The sequence below is a fragment of the Myotis davidii genome, unplaced genomic scaffold (assembly GCF_000327345.1).
Source record: "Myotis davidii unplaced genomic scaffold, ASM32734v1 scaffold217, whole genome shotgun sequence".
Taxonomy (NCBI): Eukaryota; Metazoa; Chordata; class Mammalia; order Chiroptera; family Vespertilionidae; genus Myotis; species Myotis davidii.
Window position 1 is genome coordinate 6,686,653 of NW_006290034.1, and position 22,397 is coordinate 6,709,049.

Below are 22,397 nucleotides of genomic sequence, written 5' to 3' on the forward strand. Positions count from 1 at the left end.
CATTATCATATTAGATAATGAAGACCTACTGTATGCTGTCGATAAGAAAAATACTTTAAGACACAGGCAGGTTAAAAGTAAAAGAATGGAAAAAGACATTCCAAGAAAACACCGATCAAGAGAGAACTGGGGTGACTATATCAGACAAAGTAGACTCTAGAACAGCCGTGGGCAAACTACGGCCCACGAGCCAGATCCAGCCCGTTTGAAATGAATAAAACTAAAAAAAAAAAAAAAAAAGACCGTACCCTTTTATGTAATGATGTTTACTTTGAATTTATATTAGTTCACACAAACACTCCATCCATGCTGTTGTTCCGGCCCTCCGGTCCAGTTTAAGAACCCACTGTGGCCTCGAGTCAAAAAGTTTGCCCACCCCTGGTCTAGAACAAGGGCTATTAGCAGGGCTGTATATGTGAGGTGAGAGGCACACGGAGACTTTGCATAGATTATAGTAAGTACTGGAGTGTTAGCAAGTCTGTGTGCTTGGGAGGTGCAGAGGAATTCTGGGAAGAGCAGAAGATACCTGTTACTGAGATCAGCAAAGATTGGGAGTAGATAAAGTAGTTTTAATATGAAACTTTGGGGCTGAATAAGGCCCAGACAAAACAAAACAAATTAAAAACAAACCCAAAACTGAATCCCCTTGTTGTACAAAAGGAACTAACAGAAAGTAGTCTCCCAGGCTGGAGGCAGCGAATGACGAACCGGGAAGCACAATTAGAGACGATGGAACAAGATTATCGGAGCCATGAGATTATTTTTCTGTGTATGGGTTACACCCACAAAACTTTGCCACTTAACATTAACGTGATGCCTGCATTTTCAGTGTCTGTGTGTATAGAAGGCACTGTGGGCGGGGGGCAGGGGCACTGAGGAGGGGTGAAGAGGGCAGCTGTCCTGGGGATGGTAGGTTTAGAGCACCTTGTGTTGAGCTGTGCTAGTCCCGAGCCTGAGATCAGGGAATCATCTGACCACAAGGCCCCCTTCATTCATTAATTTATTCAGCAAAAATTTCTCGAGCACCTACCACATGCCAGGCGCTATTCTAGATGCAGGGGATATAGCTGTAAACAAGACATTCCTTGCCCTCAATATGCGTACAATCTAGATGGCAGAGACAGGTAGTCAGCAAGTATAAAATAACAAGATAAACATAGGTAATGATAGGTGCTATGAAGGAAGTAAACGAGAGTAATGGGACCAAATAGAAGTGGATGGTGGGCACCTGGCTGGGCGGTGTGGCACTTTAGATCCAGTCGGTGTTCAGGGAAGGTGTCTCTGAAGAGGCGGCATTTGCTGAGACATGAATGATGAGAAGAGGCAGCTCAGTGAAGATCAGGGGAAGTGAGGCAACAGCCAGTACAAAGGTCCTGAGGCAGGCACGGGACTGGCATGCGCAAGGACTGAAAAGAAGGCCACAGGGGCTAAAGCCCTAAGGGCAAGGAGAGGAGGCAGAAGTCGCAGCAGACAAGGTCTAGAAGGCCAGGTAAGGGGTTTGAATTTTAAGTGCCTCATTTTGTCCCTTATGAAAGTAGCCCTAATCTTGATTGGACAATGTCCCCGAAGCAGGCTGGACAAAATTACACATTAACAAACACAGAATCTCAATTCAAGGTTCTCCTAGTCAAACCCATGCTGTGCCCAGCTCCTGAGAGGGCATCCTTGGAGCATTCTGGATTAATTGGAAACAAGTGCCACTCTCCTCTGAATGAATGACACTGTCCCAGAGGAGCCGGCCTGGATGCAGGGAGATGGGCTCCAGTTAAGAGCTCAGGTTGTTGCTATACCATCCCCACTCCTCTCCACCTCCTTCTTCTTGGGAAGAAAGCAAAGGACAGCTTTGCCCCTGGGCCACTGGACACATGCCTGACCTCATGCCATGGGCAGCACAGGGGAGGGGGAGACCCCAGCCGGCCCCTCCAGCTGGTAGCTGAAACGGAGGCCTCCACTCCCTGCCGATGCTCCATCTGGGAAAGGTCACCCAGACCCTGGACTCCCAACCAACTGGGCAGAAACAGCACTGGGGCAGGCAGTGCACGCAGCCACACAGGCACTGTCTGCACGTGAGTCCTGACCCAGGGGATGAGGGGACGACAGGTTGTCTGCCCACAGTGCGGCCTCATACATTCCTCCCGCATCTCTGGGAAATAATCAGACTCCCCACACCCAAGAAACACAGTCAACAGATCCTGGTTTCCTAGATACGCCGGTGGCTTCTAAAATTAGCCAGGCAATGACAAAGCAAATTGGCATATGGACTGCAAATAATTCCAGTACCAGCTAGCTTGGCAGTGCTGTAGTCTCCCCGAACTGGGTGCTTCCTCCTCATCCTTCTCTTGTTTCTGAAACAGTCTCTTGTTGCTGAACACCCCAGACCAAGTGTAAGCTGGAGGGGCCCCGCTCAGGGCTGGTGCGTTCGGCTGGACGGGAGCTGCCCCGGGCTCCTACTTCACTCATAGCCACCCCCGGGGCCTCCCATGCCACCCAGCAGCTGTATGTGCCATGCTAAGCAGCAGGCCCCTTCCCTTTTCGTGACCACGTGGAGCTCCTCCCCTGACATTCCCACCTCTGGGCTCCTCTTCCTTTGACCCAGTCACTCTCCTGGCTCCAGGAGGAAAACTTTGCAAAGTATCGCCCTTACCTAAGCGTCTTCATTCCTCAAACCGTGATATTGGGGATGCTGACTCCAGGCTGGGCCTCATGTGGGCAAACCCAGAAGTGGTCCCAAGAGGAAAAAGAGGGGGGCCATGCCCCAGAGAGCAAGGAAAGCCAACGCTATCAAGCTCCCCCTCCCTGCCACTCTGCAGAGTGCCCTGCACAGCTGGCTCAGTGACTTCTCCAGCCTTCTTTTCCCACAATGCAGGGGTGGCTACCTCTTAGCATCTCCTCCGCTCTGCTCTTCCTCCTAACTCTGTACACCAACTGAGGAAAGACACTCAAGTGAGTTGAATAACTGCCAACGTGATAGGTGAAGAAAGTTCTGCTGGAATTCCTTTAACAGCCCCATGGCATAATGGCCCTCATATCCGACTGGGTCAGGGCCAGGCAGTTAGCAGACCCTGTCTCAGAGGGTCTGAGGGGCTCTGAGGAAAGGGCCATTTACAGAGTGGGAGCAGAATTAGTGGGACCAGCAAGCGGTGCCAGGTACTTGGGGACCAGCAATGACCAGAGGCTGTCACCATCCCCAGGCCAAAGGGGTGGGAGCGGGAGCACGGAGCACCAAGGGCTACCTGGCAGGTGTGCTTAGCAAGGAATGGTGCCCAGAGCAGTGAGGACGTGGTTTTCCCACCCTCAGGCCTCCTGCGTCACCCAGCTGGACGCCAGATGGCCAGGGAATGCAGGGTGAGTCCAGGGCCTGAAGCAGGCCCCAAAGGGCGGAAATGAAGCCGGGAGGAACAAACAGAATGGCCTGTACATGCAGGAACCGCTCAGGCCCACATCATCCTTGATGCTCAGAGCCCATTAAGCCAGGGTTCAGATAAGGCAGGGACACGAAGGGCTGTGTGGACAGAAAGGAGAGGAAGGAAGAGGACTGGAAGGTGAGCCAGGAAACGTGAGCTCTGGTCTGAGTCCCTTTGGACAAAACCCTCCACCTTACATATTAATTCAAATCCTAAAATAATTTTTAAAAGCATTTGACTGCAAAATAGACTACTTAATCTGCAGCCTATGACTGGATCAATTTTTTTTTGCCTCACTCTGTCCCTTGGGCTGAGTACAGAATCAGTGGTTTTAGTGGTGTTCACTGTTGAATGAATGACAGATCTTTTTCCTTGTCTTCCCTTCTCACTTGGTTCTTTTCTCAAGGACAGAACAACCTCTACCCAAGGAAGTGCAGCACTTCACACCACACACACACACACACACACCCCTAGTCATTGACAAAGGACAGAATCAGAGGATCTCAATACTTGAGGCTTCTCATTAAGCGGATGCTCACATATATCATCCAGGATGTTGCATGCATTATCTCAGAATCCTCCCAACCACACCTTGGACAGGCTGTGTCGTCATTCTGACTTACAGGTGAAGGAACTCAGGCAAGGACAGTGTGCCTGGCCGGCGCCTCTCAGCCCTCAGCTGCATGCCCTGCACATCCCTCACCTGCGACCTTTCCTGCGGTCCTGTACCACCTGGCTTCCGGCTGGACCCAGCCAATGGGAGGCACTAGCAGAAGACGGGAGGGCAGAGGAGGCGAGAAGCCGGGGCCTCTCTCCCCCTTCTCTGCTGTGTGTGAGAGAAGCCGAGGGAGGGCTCTTGTAAATGTAGCCTTCCCTAAGGACTGGATTCAGACCAGAGCTGCTAATCTCTGCCTGCATCTCCACCCCAATCTGGCTCCTTACTCTTCGTCACCTGCTCACAGTTCCCTGCATTGCACTCCCTCTCTGTTACCCTGGTTTGAACTTGGACTTTGATAAACAAGGTATAGAATGCGGTTCAAGGTCACAGGTAAGAGAGGATAGGTACGGTAGGAATTCGAGCCCTGGTTTCTGAATAAAATGCTCCTAACTACTCTCATTGACAGCATCTTAACTCAGAAATCAATTTGAGAGAGAGAGAGAGAGAGAGAGAGAGAGAGAGAGAGAGAGAGATCAGCTTAGTCAGAACTTCTCAATGTACTGAGGCCCAGAGAGGGTGAATGACCTGCCCAAGGTAACACAGCTAGTTAACAGCAGAGTAAAGGTTCAGAGTAACAAGTCTCCCAACTGTTGCCAGTGATGTTTTCCCTCTATATCATCAATCCCCTACTTCCTCCAAGGTCTCGGATAGGCGGAGTTGCTGCTTATTTTCAGAATGGACTTCTTTTTTGCGTTAGAGCTGAAAGAGCATTCCATCCTTTCTCTCCCAGAGCTGTTAGGGAGATCTGCATGATAAGCCAGGGCTCTGAGCTCCGGGGGAGAGAATGCGGATGCCTAAATAAAAGGCATTACGGTGGTGATGATAGCAGGGAAGCGCTTGTGGGTAAGCAATGATTTAAAAAAAAAACTAAAGTTACTGCCACAGCCACAGTGCTCTGTTCTCAAGGCAGCTGGAAACTCACTCTGTAGACATTTCTGTCTCCAAGTATTGGTTGCCTTGAAGCTCAAGAGTGCCTCTAGGCAGCCCTAATTTGTCCTGAGATGAACACAAAGGAGGCAATGCCATTAGGAACCCGAACCTGTGGCCACAGGCGGCATCTTTAATTCATGAGCCCGGTGGCAACCGGGAGGAGAGGCAGGGAGGTATTGTGAGGAACTGCCTGGAGCCTCTGCCTTGAAGGCCAGGTGAGGCTGAGACTGCATGTCTCATGCGTGTCCCAAGGAGAGGTGACTCGGTCCTGGTGGAGAGAGGAACTCAGGCAGCACAGCCGCCATGTGCAGGGGCACAGGGAAGACCTGCTCTGCCGGCCATCACTCCCGTCCTTCTGTTCATTCACCCGGCAGATGTTACCGCGTGTGTGACACAGTGTGAGTAGGGAGCTCTTTGGAGTCAGGAAGTCGGCCTTCACATCCTGGCTCTGCTCACTGGCTGTGTGACTTGGGGAAAGATGCTTACCCTCTCTGTGCCTTTATTTTATTTTTGTTAATCTTCACCCGAGGATGTTTTCCTATTGATTTTTAGAGAGAGTGGAAGGGAAGTGCTATAATAAACCAATAAACACGATGCCCAGGCAGCATCGAAGATCTGGGCAGCACCAGGCCTTGCAGAACACTCACGCGGTTAAGAGAGGAGGAGACCGGGCTCCACCCAGCCTGCAGAGATCGGCCAAAAGCATGTCTAGTTCGCACTTCTGGCCCCAGAGCTTCTCTGCTCTGGCTGTTAACGTGTGCGTAGACCAAGCCACAGGTGGCAGCTCAGCCTGAGCCTCTAAGCTGCCCAGCCATCCCAGCAGAGCAGCCAAGGGCCCCTAGGGCTGAGAAAATGCCTCCCTGTGAGGTCTTTGCCAGGCTGGACGGTGCCCTCGGCCGCTGGCTCAGTTTATTTAGGAGGCGAGAGGCCGAGCTGCCACCGCCCTGGGCTATTCAGGACACAGGCTCTTGAGAAACAGCAGCCTGACCTGTCTTCTTTCCTATGTGGGCTCCCTGCACCCTACGCTAATTTCCCTGGAGTGGGAAGGGTATTGCTTCTGGCTCTGACCCTGAGAGGGACAAGAGCACACTCCCAATCTCGCCTCCTGCCTGACACAGAAGCCAGACTGGCACACGCTCAGTAAGTGAATGCGGTAGGCAGGGATCCGCGAAACCGAGGCCTTCGCTGCTCTTATCCCTACATCCTGAGCCTCCCTACGGGTGCAGGGACCAGCATGAAGGGCTGAGGGGATGCTTCAGACCTTACATCAAGTGCCCCTTGACCTCTGTGGTCAGCTGACTGGGGATCGCGCAAAGCAAGGAAGGACCGCTGGCCTGGCTGCCCACTCCCAGGGCTGTGCGGGCCCCTTGCCACCAGCGTAGGCGGTGTGATCCTCTGCTCTCGGCGTTGGCATTCTGCAGCCCCAGACTGCGTGCCTACAGCCTGCCAGTTGCCGAGAGGCCGGCAGGAGCAGCTGCACACAGGGTCTCTGCCCAGTCGCCGTGCTGACGGCTCTTTGGGGGATGAGGTCATCCCTGCCTTCACAGGGGCACGCTTACAGCTGGGGTCTGAGTCACGTTCTCGTGCTGAGGAGGCGACAGGGCCCGACTGACCCAGAGGGGTGCTGTTGGCCACAGTCTGAGGCCAGGTTGCAATCCCAGGTCCTGCCTGTGTTAGGGGTCCCCATCTGACAAAAGCTAGCCGGCCACAACCCCTGCCGGGGGTCACCCCGTGCTCCTCTGACAGGTCGGCTGGCTCTGCCACCAGGAGGGGCTGGCCCCGGGTCATGACTGCACTTCCTGATGACAACAGCTGACACACACGGGCGGACTCGGTGTCAGGCTTCGTGCACGGCACCTGACAGGGTCGCCTCATCAGTGCTCCCAGCAGCACTGCCTCAGCTCCTACTGCTCCCCAACCCTGCAGGTGGGCAGGAGAGGAGGCCTGCAAGGGCACCGCTGGTAATGGTTGGGCAACGACTGAAGCCCAGAATGTGAATTCAGAGCCTGCAGGCTTTCCCAGACCACGACTCCAAGTCCTCGTTTAACTTGGCCCTTTCGACCAGTTTTTTATTTGTTTTTTGATAAATAAATATACATATATTAACATGAACTGGGTTAGGCAATGGGGATAGTTTTTATTTTGTGGTTTTTTTAAATATTTTTATTGATTGCAGAGGGGAAGGGAGAGGGAGAGACAGATAGAAACATTACTGATGAATCATTGATTGGCTGCCTCCTCTTGGCCCCCCACTGGGGATTGAGCCCGCAACCTGGGCATGTGCCCTTGCCCCGAATCGAACCCGGGACCCTTCAGTCCACAAGCCAATGCTCTATCTACTGAGCCAAACCGGCTAGGGCTAACCAGCAGTTTTAATGATGAACAGGGCAGGCTCTGGAGTCAGACCTGGGTTCTAACCAGGTGACCTTGGGAAGAACATGTACTCTCTCTGGACCTCAGTGTCTTCATCTGCAAAATGGGTTGAGAACACTTGCTTAGAAGGATGTAGAAATGTCATCATGTACTGAGCACAGTGGCGTTCACTGGACAACACTCAGAAAATGGTAGCAGTTATCTTGTATGAGTGTGTTTTCTTGGCTTAACATAGGTGAGCTGCCCAAGACTGAACTGATTACTAGCTGGGTGACCTGGGTGGGTCATTTCACACCACCCGCCTTTCAGGTGTAAACCCCAGGCTGGGCAGTGGGGAGAAGGCAGTTTCTGGATGGCCTGTGATTTCACACTTCATCACAGAAAAGCCACCAAGTGAACACACACCACACACACACACACACACACACACACACACACACACACGCATAAAGACCGAGACCTCTCTACTCTCATTGGGGCCAGTTTGGTCCCCACCCTACCCCAGGCTCTCTTTACTCCTCCTCCTGACTTAATTGCTCTCCATAGTACTTAGCACTAAGGGATACACTGAATATTTTATTGACGTTTATTAACCCTCTTCCTTGCTAGGCTCCAAGCTCCAAGGGGCGCTTGTTCCGTTCCCTCTCGTTCCGGCCATACCACGAGCTCCTAGTACAGGGCGCACTGGGTACTCCCTGAATGTAAACATGCACCCAGTGAATGGAAGAATGGGCCTGGGGCACCCAGCTCCATGTCCTGGCTCCACCGAGGGCCCTGTGTCAGCACTGCCCCCCGCCACTCCCTCCATCTGCCCATCTCTCTGCCACTAAGAGAAGCGAGTGACTCAGCTTCATGAGACGCCGATGTTTACCGACAGGCCATAAAAATGGCTAATAAATGTCTTCATTTGGCACCGATGATGGACTCTGCCCTGGGCTGAGCACTTTATGTGTATTCACCAGATTAACTCATTTACTCCTCCTCTCAGTCTAACTGTCTCCAACTCACAGGGCACAAAACTGAGGCGCAGAGCAGCCAATTGCACAGGGAACCAGGCCAAGCAGTCCCGTTTCAGAACCTACACTCCTCACCCCTCTGTCCTAGGGCCTCCCAAAGGGTCATGGCACCCCTGCTGGCTTCCTCTCTTATTCACCAGATCTTCCTATCTTTCCATTGCTTCTCAGTTACCAACATCTCTCCCACAGGCATTGCTATTCCTTCTTTCTCCCCTCCCCCCTCCTACCTTCCCTCCCTCCTTTCGTTCCTTCTTTCCACAGATATGGGTTGAGGCTTCCCACATGCCAGTCACTGTCTTAGGCACTGACTATCCTGGTAGAGAAAGGAGTCCCTTCCCCATGGGCACCCGGAGACTCTCCCAGGGACAGTTAGTTGTCTTCTTTCTTTTCTTGGAACAAGTCCGGTGTTTGGCGAGCGCCTGGATACGTGGTTTGTCAGACCCTCGTGTTGGAGCCTCAGGCAGGATGGTTAATGGGGTCTGGCCTTGATGGGAGCTGGGAATGGGACCAGCACCTCCGAGGGATAAAAGGATGGAGCCCGGGCATCCCTTGCCCGTCCTGTCCTCTTCCCCAGCCTAGCATCCTCCTTCCTCTCAGCTGATCACAAAAATGCCTTCTTTGCCTAATTATTACATATACTAATTATTTTCATTTACATGCCTAGCTTACCATTTATGCCTAATTATTGTGCATCTCCAAGACAATTATGTGTACCATTAAGAATGTATCAGGGTAACTACGCGGTGAATTTTATTTAACATCAATAGCAAATGGTTGTGTGTGACTAATCTCCAAGGTTTGTGGTTCCCATAGCATGAGATTCCCTCCACTGGATTGAGGGGACCGTAGGGTGGGCCATGTTACTCTGTGATGGTGCATAAGAGCCGTACAAGAGCAGCAGTTATGGAGTAGCTGTGATGGTGACAATTTATTGAACAAGTATGTACCAGACACCAGACGGCAGTAAGCATTTTATATACATCGTATCACTTAACCGCCCAGACCTTCCTATTATGAAAGTTAAGGCAAGTAACACATCTCATGTCACACAGCTGGGAACTGGCAGATCTGGGGTTAGAATTCAGATGGGTCTTGTATGATTCTGACCATTTTTCTGCCTCCCATGTGCCTGTCCCATGGAAAGGCGCAGTGAGTCCTGCGGAGCCCTGGAGGCCACCCCGTCCACTCTCTTTGTTCCCCCGAAAAGAAAATGGAGGCCAGAGGGGGGAAGTGGCTCGCCCAGTCAGACCAGGCCAGAGCCGGACAAGCCCAGTGCAACCCTGACCATGGCTTTTCCACTGCTGCTCTAGGAGGCAGCTGCCCAGGGACAGAAGCAGCCTCCGAACTTCCCTTCATCACTCGAGTGGACGCAGGCAAGGATGTGCCTGCCCCTCACTGCTGGGTTACCCACCCCTGGTCAACCATGGTGCTTGCTACAGAGGGCCAATGGCCACATGAAAAGATGCTCAACGTCACTAATCCTCTGAGAGATGCAAATTAAAACCACAATGAGCTATCACCTCACACCTGTCACAATGGCTACCATCCATACATCAACAAACAAGTGTTGGAGGGGACGTGGGAAAAAGGGAACCCTCCTGCATTGTTGGTGGGAATGAAGATTGGTATGGCCACTGTGGAAAACAGTACGGATTTACCTCAAAAAATTAAAAATGGAACTGCCTTATGACCCTGTGATTGCACTTCTGGGTGTGCATTCAAAGAAACCCAAAACACTAATTTGAAAGAATACATGCACCCCTATGCTCATCGCAGCATTATTTACAACAGCCAAGCTATGGAAGCAGCCCAAGTGCCCATCAATAGATGAGTGGATAGAAGCTGTGGTTCATACATACAGTGGAATGCTACTCGGCCATGGAAAAGAATGAAGCTTAGCCGTTGTGACACATGGATGGACCCAGAGGTACTACGCTAAGTGAAACAAGCCCGGGAAAGACAAATATTTCACTTGGAATCTAAAGAGCAAAATAAACGAACAAGGAAAATTGGAACAGATTCGTAGACACAGAGAACAGACTGATGGTTGCCAGAGGGGTGAGGAGCGGGGGGACTAGGTGAAAAGGTGAGGGGCGTGAGAAGTACAGATTGGCTGGCTGGTGTGGCTCAGGATTCAAAGAAGTCAATGGCCCTGGGGAGAGGTTCCCCTGCTCCCCACTGAGGCTCAGCAGGTGGGATCCCCTGCCCTTCAAGATCTCCCAGAGGGCCCTTCCCCAAGGGCTTCTCCCCGTGTCCTGGCCCCAGGGCCTCAGGGCAGCCCCACACAGATCTCATACACTCCTTATACAGCTCTTCCTGGGAGCAAAGTCACTGTGGGCTGTGGGCTGTGGCAGCCCTCACTCCCTGCACCTCCCATCCTGCCTGCCAGTGTTGGGGAGAAGGCCACCCAGCCTGGGACCAGGGGAGGAAATCTCTGTGCGCAGACAGGACTGTTCAGAGGAGAGATAACAGCCTGTGACGGCATCAGGGTTAATAGCGCCTCCTGCAAACTCGGAATCCGACAGCTCCGGCAGCTGCATTAAAATCCAAACAGTCCTTCCTGTGGATTTTTCCGATTAATGCAAATGTGTTTTGCCTTGCAAATTGAAAATCAGTTGCAAGCACCTGGTGTAAGAATTCCAGCAGGGAGTGGAGAACCCTGAGGGGAGGCCGGGCATGCTCACTCCAGCCAGCCAGCCCGACCTTGCCCACCTCTGGTCCCTGGGAAGCCAGGCAGGGTAACACCCCACCCCCTTCTCAGCACCCACGTGGTTCTCAGATGCTGGGACTCCCAGGCCCCCTTCTTCCCCCAGTGATGGAGGGCAGGGCAAGGGCCTGAGGTACAATCAGGGAACCCCACCACGCCCCTTGTCGGAAGCTCGCCCTGGGGCATCGTCATAATTATCATCATCACTGCTTATTTTTCAGCAAAGAAACCGACAGAGCCTGGGGGCTACACCTCCAGGTTGGAAGTGTTCCTTTCCCGTCTGTGATTGTCCCAGGTCTGAGCCTGAGCGATGCCTTCTCCTACCAGTGCTGGAAGCAGTGGGGAATATCGGGGGCTCCCCAGGAAAGCTGGGTGGTGAGGAAGATGCTGTGGGGACCCCACAACTACCTCTCCCACAGAGCCTGGCCCATCCTGCTTGTGCCTCGCTACCTGTCGCAGCCTTGCTCGGTGCGGAGCTGAGCTGAGGGAATACCTCTCGCCTGTCCCCTCCTCCACCGGCCGTTGTTCATTCAGCTCAGAGATAAAGTCGGGAGGCAGGGCAGTTATGAACGGGGCCCATCAAGCTCCCCCTTCCTCTGCTACGCAATTTAAAAGCAGGAGACAGAGAAGCGCTCTGGAAATCCAAATTAAACTGTATTCCTGCAGCAATCACGCACCCAATTAAAGTAACCCAGAGCCTATTGTCCTTTGCTAAATTTAGAAAATGCTCAGGTGTGTCTGATCCTACTCTGCACGGCTATTTTTAATACAGATTTAATCATATTTTGGGTTAAGAGAAGCTAATTAGGTAGGCAGATTTAGAAAGGCTGCCGGCATGCGGGACAAAGCGAGGCGGTTTGATGCAATTCACAGTGTTTGATTTTTGGTTTGTTTGGTGTGTTTTTTAAACAGCACATTGTGTTGGAACTGGGTTTTGGATTCACAGTAAAATGGCTTGAGAACTGAGGGGCAGTGGACAGGAAAAGCCCTGTTAGAAGTTAGTGAATCCTGGGGCTGGAGGGTTCGGAACCCCAAAGGGAGTCTAGTCTCCTCCACTCTCTGCCTCCAGTGACTCGGGGCAGAGGCCTTCTCTGTCCCATGTGACACCTACAAGCCTCTTCCTCCAAGAACAGGAAGGCCGGCATTCAGTTCTCCCTGCGGAAGGCACATGCTGGGGGCTGGATGGCCCAATCAGGGGCTGAGCAGCGAACCAAGGAACTGCCCCCCTGGCCTGAGCCAGGGACCTCTGGCTCCTGCCCATCTGTCCCCGGGCAGTGCCTGCCTCCGGTGCTTGGCCCTGGGCTGGGCTCTACCCCCTCAGAAAATCCATCTCCATAAAGCACCACGGACTGCACCCGAGTGTGACAAAGACAACAGGCCTTTCAGCTGGACTCTGTGCTGCATCATCCAGTGACTGAAAAAACACCCGGGGCCTCAGTTTCTCCTCCAGCAACCTGGGGGTTCCGGTCTCTCTCTTTCCTTTTCCAGTTCACAAAGGGAGTCCAGCTACGGACAGCAACAGCGTTGAGAGGACAACTCCCCCCTGGGACTCCACGTGAGCTTCCTGTTGGGAGCTCTGAATTCTGATGGAAGAGCATCCGCAGGATTAAAGCAGTGTTTCATTAGACGGGGAGGGAGGCTGCTCTGGGGACGAGCCTCTTCAGGTAGAAGCCAGAGAGGCCTCCAGGGAGCAGCACCCAGTCAAGAGTGGTGTGACTGTGGGAAGGAGGCAGGGAGGCCCAGGCTCGCTTCTCAGAGCTGACGGACTTTCCTGAGCCCTGTTTTTAAACTCCTCCCCCAGGAAGCCCGTCCTGAAAAACGCAGCCACCTCTCACAAATCACGTCCCCAGAGGGGTGCGGGTCACCCCAATCCCTTTCTGTCTGGCTCTGATGTTGACGATGTGAGTTACGATGTTTTAGAGGCAGATGTACCCTCTTGATTATATTCTTCTGAAGGCAGCTCCTGAGATGAATTTGTATCTGGAGCCCATGAGCCCTGGGTGTGTGGGGAGGTGGCAGGGACCAGGCAGGCTGGGCTCCTCCCACAGCAGCTGAGGGTCGGCAGCACAGCTTCAAAGGGAGGGACAGCGGGTCCGAGGTCCAGGCTGCCTTGGCCCCAACATGCCACCTTCCCCAGGTGGCCGGCGTCTGCTGTCTTGGTGAGAAAATGCCATCGTCCTTCCCACGAACCAGTACTTTCCAGCCTGTAACTGGGCCAGTGCTGGTGTGAGGATGGCCTGGAAGTGACGTGAGGGGCACAGGAGGGAGGTGATTTTCCTGGTCCTACAAGGCCTGCCTGAGAAAGCCCACTCCCACCCAACCCATGGCTCCCAGCCTCCATGCCCATTCACCTCTGGCCTGATGGGAGGCATCCGAGTCAAAGGCACGGCCTGGTCAGAGGAGGCTCTGACTACACCAATGTTTTATGTTCCTTAAAAGTGAAGGCCTCCCAGGGGTCAGGACAGCTGATCACCAGCAGGCTCAGGGACACCAGAGCAAGGAGAGGCTGGCCACAGCCAGGAGCCTCAGCCCCGGGCGTGGGAGGTCTAGACAGACCCAGCAAGTGCCATCCTCTGCCCACGGGAATCTGCCCACGGTCACTCTCAGACCACCACCCTGCCAGGCTGGTGTGCATTCTGGAAATGCCAATGCCATTCTTAGTAAAAGAGCAAAAGGGATTGCAAATCTGCCAGAAAATGTGTGTGTGTGTGTGTGTGTGTGTGTGTGTGTGTAAGTATGTGTGGTTTGAGTATGAACATGTGGATATGCAGGTATGTGTGCATGAGTGTGAGTGCACATGTGTGCATGAGTGTGTGTGGTATGTGCTTTAAAAATTTTTAAATATATTTTTATTGATTTCAGAGAAGAAGGGAGAAGGAGAGAGAGAGGGAAACAGCAATGATGAGAATCACTGGCTGCCTCTTGCACATCCCCTACTGGGGATCGAGCCCACAACCTAGGCATGTGTCCTTGACCAGAATTGAATCTGGGACCCTTCAGTCCGCAGGTTGATGCTCTCTCCACTGAGCCAAACTGGCTAGGGCTGTGTGAGAGCATGGGTGTGAGCATGCATGAGCATCCATGATCACGCGTGCCTGCAGTGTGTGCGTGTGTGTACGTGCCTGTGTGCGTGTATCTGCCCCTTGTCTGCATGTGCACAGTGCAGGCAGAGATGCAGCTGCACACACAGGCTCTGGACTCCGTGTCCTCATTTGCTCACCTACCAGTAGGTGAACTGGGCAAGTGCTTCAACCGGCTATGCCTCAGTTTCCCCATCCACAGACTGCAGATATGGTCCCTAATTCACGGGACTGCTGTGATTATGTGAGCTAATGCGCAGAGAGAGCACTTAGTGCCTGGTATAGGATTCATGCCCAGCAACAGTTAGCTATACTGCTAATTTTTGTTTATTGACCCAGGTCAATTGGCTGATAAATATCACCTCTTCTTCAAACGGAGGCATGAGGGGATCCTTGAGGTCACCACATGTAAAGCCACATCCATCCATCCATTCCGCACCTCCATAAACACAGACCTACGCTTCTAAGTAGAGGTTCAAATTCACAAGAAGGACCTTCCCTGAAATGCCATCCCTCGAGTCCATGCCAGCGGGACCTTTTATATGTTCAACCATTTTAGAACACGGTCTTTCGGATCCTCACAGTCAAAACCTTTAAAACTGGTCCAAGTGGACCCACCGGGGCTCTGGCTACAGAGAGAATTCCGAGTCAGCTGCAGCGCCCACACTCTGAGCTGTTTGGCTCATTCGTGCAACCGCCTGCTTGCTGCACTCCCAGATAACTGACTTTCCCGTTTTACGCATTTATGTAGAGAGCTAGCTACATGAATGGAGTCATTTTGATATCTTGTCTTTAGTTGGTAATTGCTCAGAGAGAAAAACATGTCCTTTCCCCCGGGAGATGCAAATCTTTAGTCTAATGGGCACAATGAGCAGAGGATTTGGGTGATACAATTGGTGATAGTAATAATGAAATGCTGCATAATAATTACAGTGGCAACAACACCAACGGGGACGGAGAGGAAGCTGAGCGCGCACGGGGGCCAGGCGCCGTGCTCAGCCCTCACGCACTCTGGCTCACCTCATGCTGGCGCAGGAGCAGAACCTGTGCTCTTCGCTGGGCCCACTTTACCTGTTCGGGTGTGTGGAGAGGGGAGAGGGGCGAGGGGCCAGCAGCCCCGGCTGCCGGTCCAGAGAGTGCGAGCGTGTTCACGGGGAGAACAGTGCGCCTGGTCTCGGCACAGAACACCCCAATGCCCTTTTCACTCATCCACACACAGGCCGCCTATGCAGGTATCCCAGCAAGTGAGCTACAGGGAAATACACGCCACAGGACTGCCTTACAAAAATAGCAAAATGCACAGCGCAGGCCCGCTCTGTATAATGCATGCAGAAAACATGGAAACATCTTATCCTGATAAATTGTGCTTTCTGTGAATTTGCTGATCACACGCGCACGCTCGCGCCCATGCACAGAACGCCTCTGTGTGGCTGTCTCTCCACAAAGAGATGGAGAGAGCCCAGGTCTAAAGGCTGGCTGTGCCCTGGAGCGGGGGGTGGGGGAGTGGGAGGGGGGAAGGCTGTCAGCTTAGGGCTGGAGCCTGAGTGGCCGGGTTGGTGACCACTTCCTGGCAGCCCAGGCAAGTTTTCCAGTTCAGGCTGTGGAGCTTAAGAATCTGCAGCAAGTCTGTCACGTGCCAGCAGCAGGTGAGCAAGGGGTCAGGGAGGAGGAGTTAGAGCCCCGTGGAAGAAGCAAACCCTGAACAGAAAAACATGACAAGGTAGGCATGATTACAATGTTCAACCGAGAACTGGGGGTGGGGTGGGGGGTGGGCTTCCTGGAGGAGGGGTCTGGGTCTTGAAGGTGAATATGGTGGCCAGGGGAGGAGAGTGGGGTGGTATTCTAGGAGGAGGGAATAGCAAGAGCAAAGGTGCTGGGCACCGGGAAGCAGAGGGTGGACAGTCAGGACTGCAGCACCAAGGCTGCAGCGGACAGACAAGAGCTGAGGCTGGCCGGGTAAGGGGCACCAGACCTGAAGGGAAGGCCCCAGCCACCTCACCAAGTGACCTCCCCACTTGGCTGCCACTTAAGGCCTGTCCACTCTTTGGGGCCTGCTTCAGTGTTACCCACTCAAGGAGACCTCGACTAGATAAGAGCCCTGCCAACACTCTCCGCCCTCCCTCCCTTTCCGCGGCGCTTCTAACTCCCACTGGAATTGGAGGATTATCCGTGGGATTTGGGGTCACTGTCTTCCCCGCCCCCCGGAGAGCAAGCTTTCTTATTCACCCAGTGCCTAGCACAGTTCCTGGTACATATGAGTCACGCAATAGGTGCTTGCTGGAGGGAGGAATGAATGGCTAATGAATGTCCTTGCAAGGCATCATGGGGTGGCTGGATGGGGCGAGACTGGAGGCCGGAAGGCGAGTGGAATAGCGGGCCTGGAAGTGACAAGGCTCTGAAGTAGAGGGCAGGCGTGAACACGTCAACCTCGTTAGAAGGCGCACAGCAGGCCGGCGCGATGGATCTGGGTGTGAGGAAGGGAGAAGCTGGGGCCGCCTCCGGACAGGCCACGTGCCATCTGCGAGAGGAGGACAAGGGACTAGGAGCAGGTCTGGGGGAAGGAAGGCCAGGGGTGGGATGACACAGTGTGGACACAGTGAGCCCGAGTTCCCAGAGTTCTCAGGACAGTCCCTTCCTGGAAATAGACACAGTGACCCTGTGGCCACCCCGGCATCCTCTCCACAGGCAGCATCACCATTCACGCGGACCCTGCGGAAGCCTGGCCAGTCCCTGATGAGCCTTCAGATCCCGCCCACCCTGCCCGGGGCACTGGCTCCTGGGAGCAGAGGGGGTGCAGCCTGCACGACAGACTGCGGTGTGACCAGGAGGAAATGGATTGAGGCCGACTCAAGGACTGGCGGTGAGCTGGCCCACACCAAGCTCATCCCTTTCAGAACCTGCTTCCTCCTTAGACAAGTCCATGCCTGCAGGCACGTGACAGGCTGCCAGCCCAGCCCGGAGGGACAGAACCAGAGGCAACCGGAGGCGGGGCTTCCTCACCTCTCGGCCTGATTCCCAGGAACATTCCAAGAGGCCCACCTGGGGTCAGCCTGTTTCTGCCCCCGTGTGGCGTCGGCATGTGGTCCTGACGGCATTCGAGGCACACAGGTAAATGGGATCTTGTCTCTGGGGCCCTGGTGACGTCAGGCACACAGGTGACCGAGCCTCTCTGCCCTCTGAGAACATGGTATTGACACTGTGCACTGTGTTTCTGTCAAGCCAGATTTCAATTAAGATTTTCTCTCCATGTTACTAGCTTATAAATGAATAAATAGACATTTTAATTACTCTGACACACACCTCAGCAGAGGAGCCTGATGGAGGGCTGGGCAGGTCAAGAGTAGCTGCCCTGCCCCCGCCCAGCCTGCTCACCTGCCCAATCAGTCCTGCGGAAGTGCCACCCTGACCCAGCCTCTCCCCAGCTCAGCAACCGTAACTCCTCGTGGCCTTGGGGACAAAGTTGAAGCCCTAAGCCCAGGGCTCAAACCCCTTGTAGCCTGACCCCAATCTACCTTCCCAGCATTCAGCTCACTTCCCCCCGCAGGCCACACCCTCCAGCCAGACGGGACTCCTCACTGCCTTGAGCCCGCACAGAAAGACAGAATCATGGACTGTTGGGGATGGAAGGAACTCTCCATTTTCCAGACAAGGATGCCCAGGACCAGAGAAGGTCAGAGACTTGAGGCCACGGTCTGGGCCGAGTCTAAGGAGATTCATTCATTCATTCAACATGTATTAAGTGCCTATTTCCTGCCAGACACTCTCCTTGTTTGTGTAAGAGCATGAAACCTACATTTAACAAACATGGGAGCAGGCACAATAGTAAACAAACAGAGAAGTCCCTGCCTTCTTAGAGAGCTGGGAGCGACATACTCAACAAAGACACACATCAGACGGTGACAGTGATAGTGCTATGAAGAAGGACAGCGCAGGGGACCAAGTACAGAGCGATGGGGGAGGCACATTTCATCGAGGTGCCAACGGGAGACCTCAGGCTAAGCGGCCTTTGAACAGAAACCTGAAAGAAGTGAGGGTTCCCTCCCAGGCCCCTCCTGCCCTCTCTGCCCCTGCACACAGTGGGGCTACACAGGTCCTCCATGCAAGAGGACCTGCTCCCGGGGATGGGGGCCTGGCTCCAGACCCACTCAGGTTTTCGCCACAGAAATCACCAAGGGTCTCATTTCACCCCAGAGTATGCATTACTTTTCCTCTCCCGCTAAAGCAAACTTCTCTCCGTCCCTTCCGGAGAGGTTCATTTAATAGTGTGTGAAATGACATGTCAACAAGAATCAGAATAAATGGCATCCTCATCCCCAGCAGGTGACAGGCGGCCCAGGGCAGGTGGCTCCCACAGCCCGCAGGGAGCTGGCCTGGGACCCAGCCTGGCTCTGGGCAGGGGGATCTCTACACTCAGCCTTGCAACTGGACCTGGGTCTTGGAGCTTCTAAAAGCGGAGCAGGAGCTGCCTTTGATGGAGAAACCAGCTATCGTCTGACACGCAATTAGCAAGGACAAGTGTTCCCCCGGGCAGACGCAAGCCCGTCAGTCACCCATCAGGGATCTGTGGATGAAGGGCCTGGACCGGCTGCCAATAATCATCAGCTCACCTTGCCGAGCACGGCCGCGTGCTTTTCACAGCCCCTGAGTCTGTCAGCTCACTGCCCTGGGGACTTGGAGGTGTGAGAACGCGCCTCTGACCTTTGCCCACCTCTTCCAGGAGGCCCAGGCCACGTGGACTTAATTTGATAATGGAAACAGCGCGTGTTTTCAGATGCTTCCTATGAACTGGGACCTGTGCTAAGAATTTTATGTGCCTTATTCTGTCTAATCTGCTCATTCATTCAAATACATGTTTATTGAGCATCTGCTATGTCCCAGGGACAGTTCTAGATAAATAAGAACAGAATCTAGCAGTGAATCAAATGGTACATTGACTGTGGGGCACTCGGGCCACCCCGCCTCCCGCCTCACTTTGGTGCATGGGGGTGAGATGCTCGGGTCCTCACTGGGTGGTGCCTCAGGGTCCTGCTGCCTCGGGGCTTTCTTGGAAGCCTGCGGAAGCTCTGGTACTCACAGGGCACAGCCATGGCAGACAGGCGCCAAGCGCTCCAGCTCCGGGTGTGCCTGTGTGGTGACAATTCTGAGGCGTTGCCTACACAGTCGCTCAGAAGTCCCCCCCGAACAACAGCTCACTCACCCAATGCTGGCCTTTTCCCCTGTCTCGCTCACCCTGCCACCTGGATTTTGCACCCACACACGGTGGCCCCTAAACTAGGTCTCAGACTCTGTTTCCAGGGAACCAAACTAAAACCCAAGAAGATACATATTAGGGAGAAAATAAAGTAGAAAAGGGACTAGAGATCTCAAATCAGGAAAATAAATGACAGCATTCCCATTTTCTAGATGAAAACGGGGCTCTGGTTCCGACTCTCAAGGTCACCGGCTAAGTGGCAGAGCTGGGACTTCCCGCCTCCGTTCTGGTGTGGCGGTGGGTGCTCTTAAGCACTCTGTTCCTCGCCCTTCCCGTGGCTGCAGAACCAGGGCTGAAATCACGAATTCTAGGGCAGACCATGCCGGAGGGGAAGGAGAACTCAGAGGCAGCAGCAGACTCTGGGGGAATCCCAGGCAATAAGAAGCGGCAGCGACCAGGACAGAGGTGCCCTGGCCTCTACCCGTCTCTGCGCAGCTCCCTCTCTATGGAGCACCATGCCCAGCCTCAGCTCACAGACAGGTGCGGCCCTGACACCTCCCCAGGCACAGGGCACTGTTTTACTCTCCTCTGGCCATCGCCTTGAGGCTGTCAGAGCTGGAGGAAACCTGGACGCTGGCTCCTGGAATACCTTCGGTTTTCAGGGGAGGAGGCTGAGCCCAGAGAGGGCGAGTGTCTTGTTGAAAGTCACACAGTGAGACAGGAGCTGAGTTTGGCTGGAGCTCAGGAGTCCTGCCGTTCGCTCTGTGGGACACCTGGACAGGTGAGAGCCTGGAGGAAGGAGGCTGGGAGAGCAGGGAGCCACCCAGAGGCCTTCGTGACAGTGTGATCACTCTGCCCAGTGAGGTGGCGGGGCGGGCGTCATTCACCCTTGTTACAGGGGAAAGAGACTGAGGCTTGGGGAGTCCACGCAGCCCAGGGGTGGCATGGCCATGACCCAAATCCACAAGTTCTGACTCCACGTTTCCTGCTTTTCCAATGACTCCAAGCTATGCCCAGCCGGGCCTCCCAGTGATTACCTTTCATTAGCTTCGGAAAGCTGCGGCTTTACTGAATTCCATCAAGGACTAAATCTGTCAGGAAAACGTAAAGACAGGGCCTCATCCATCTTCTGGACAACTCTTTATTAGACTTATTATTATGTAAATACAGAGGAGGAGGGCACTGCATTAAAATCCAATCTGGGGCTGCCTCTGAGGCAGGGGTTAGATGGCAGAGGGGTAGAGAAAGGCGGTCCCTCTGTCCTTATGAGGGCCATGGAGAGGCCGGCCGAGGGGGAGCCTGGGCACGGGACGGGTGGGACCTGTGCCAATGCCCACACCTGCTGCGCGCTTGGATATGCCACTGCCAGGCCCAATTAATGAAAGGTTGGGACGATAAAAAGGCCAAGCAGTGCCCTTGGCTGGGGCAGCTCAGTCAGGCCCCAGACTCCCTCGCTCTGTTCCTGTAATAGGCTGACTGGCGCACACGGGGACTCAGTACATGTTCCTCTCAATGCGAGAATACACTCCCTGGGGCCACTACACTCCGAGAGGAGGAAGTGAAACAAATCTGGTCATTTCAGCCATTACCATTGCGGGAGTCCCGGGTGAGCCCACAGCGCGGGCGGCAGCCAGCTCCTCGCTGCAGCGTCCTGCCCGCCCACCTAGGCCTCTGCCCACAGCATACCGAGGTCCTGCCGCTGCCACGTGACCGTGAGCACTGTGACAATGGGGCTGGGTCTCTCCCCTCCCCGCCACAGTAGGTCCTGCAGGGAGAAGTTGGCTCAAGATGAGTGAAGGGCAGCACACGACACGCGCAGGGTCTGTGCTGGCCTCTCTGTGCCCATCAGAACAGGGCACTGGCCAGCGGGTGGACACTCGCTCCCACGGCCCCTGTCCTGGTGCCCTTGTGCAAGGCAGGCCAGCTCAACCCTGCATGGCAGCTTGTATGGTGGCACAGGAGAGCTTTCTGGGGGAATTCACAGAAGACAGGTTCGTACTGGATTACCAGAGCAGCCTAGGACACACAGTTCAGCCTTCAGGGTCAAGCGCGGATGCTAGTCCTTCTATGGTCACCTCCCACTGATGAACACTGCCGCTCTAGGCGCTCTACTGAGACCGACCTCTATGATCTACCCATTTAATCTTCACCACAATCCCGCCAAGCAGGGCCGCTACTTCCCATTTCACAGATGAGCTAACTGTGCTCACAGGCTACAGCATGCCGACATCTGGGCTGGGAAATTCTAAATTGGAATTCGAGCCCAGAGGAAGGAGGGGCGTGGCAGCTGTGTAGGCCTTTGTATGAAAGTCACTCAGGCCTCGGCCCAGGTCGCAGCCTGTCACGTCCTCACCCTCTCAGAACTCTGAGGCCTGGTGCCCTCGCCTCGGTTGGCTTCTGAGCTGGAGTAGCTCAGCAGCTGGGGAGAAGCCTGAATGCGGTCCTGGGCCATGTCCAGCGATGGGAGATTAGAACAGTGTTTGCTGAGAAACCACCTTCCGGCACTGCCCGATGCCTGCACCAGTAAGGGGCTCCGACCCTCAGTGCGCTGGCCCCACGCCTCTCTCCACGCCTACAGGTGGTGCGGAGAGCATGGATTTGGGTGTTCGATGGACTGGGCTTGAGTCCTGGCTCCTCATGGACTCTGGCTTTTCTTACAGACCCCGTGATCTTAAACAAGCCTCAGTTTCCTCCTCAGAGAAAAGGGGAGAATACAACCCACCTAATGGGTATTATGCGGACTCAGTGTGCTGATGTGTATAGCAGCGGGCCCAGTACATGGCACACAGTAGGTGCTCAATATATGGTAGCTGTTCTTCCACATAAAACGTCAGCTCAGCTGCCCCATGGCAGCATGCAAGGACAGCAAAGCATCATGGAAGCCGTGCTCAGCGTAGGGACACGATGGAGGAAGGGGCTGGTGACATCCAGTGTGTGTGTGTGTGTGTGTGTGTGTGTGTGTGTATGCGTGTGCGCGT

The 22,397-nt window shown here is 54.0% G+C and overlaps 1 protein-coding gene across 2 annotated transcripts in view; it reads right to left on the reverse strand.

Annotated features, from left to right (window-relative positions):
• KCND3 (potassium voltage-gated channel subfamily D member 3) overlaps nucleotides 1–22,397 on the reverse strand; it is a 135,158-nt gene that overhangs the window by 76,616 nt on the left and 36,145 nt on the right. The window lies entirely within an intron of this gene.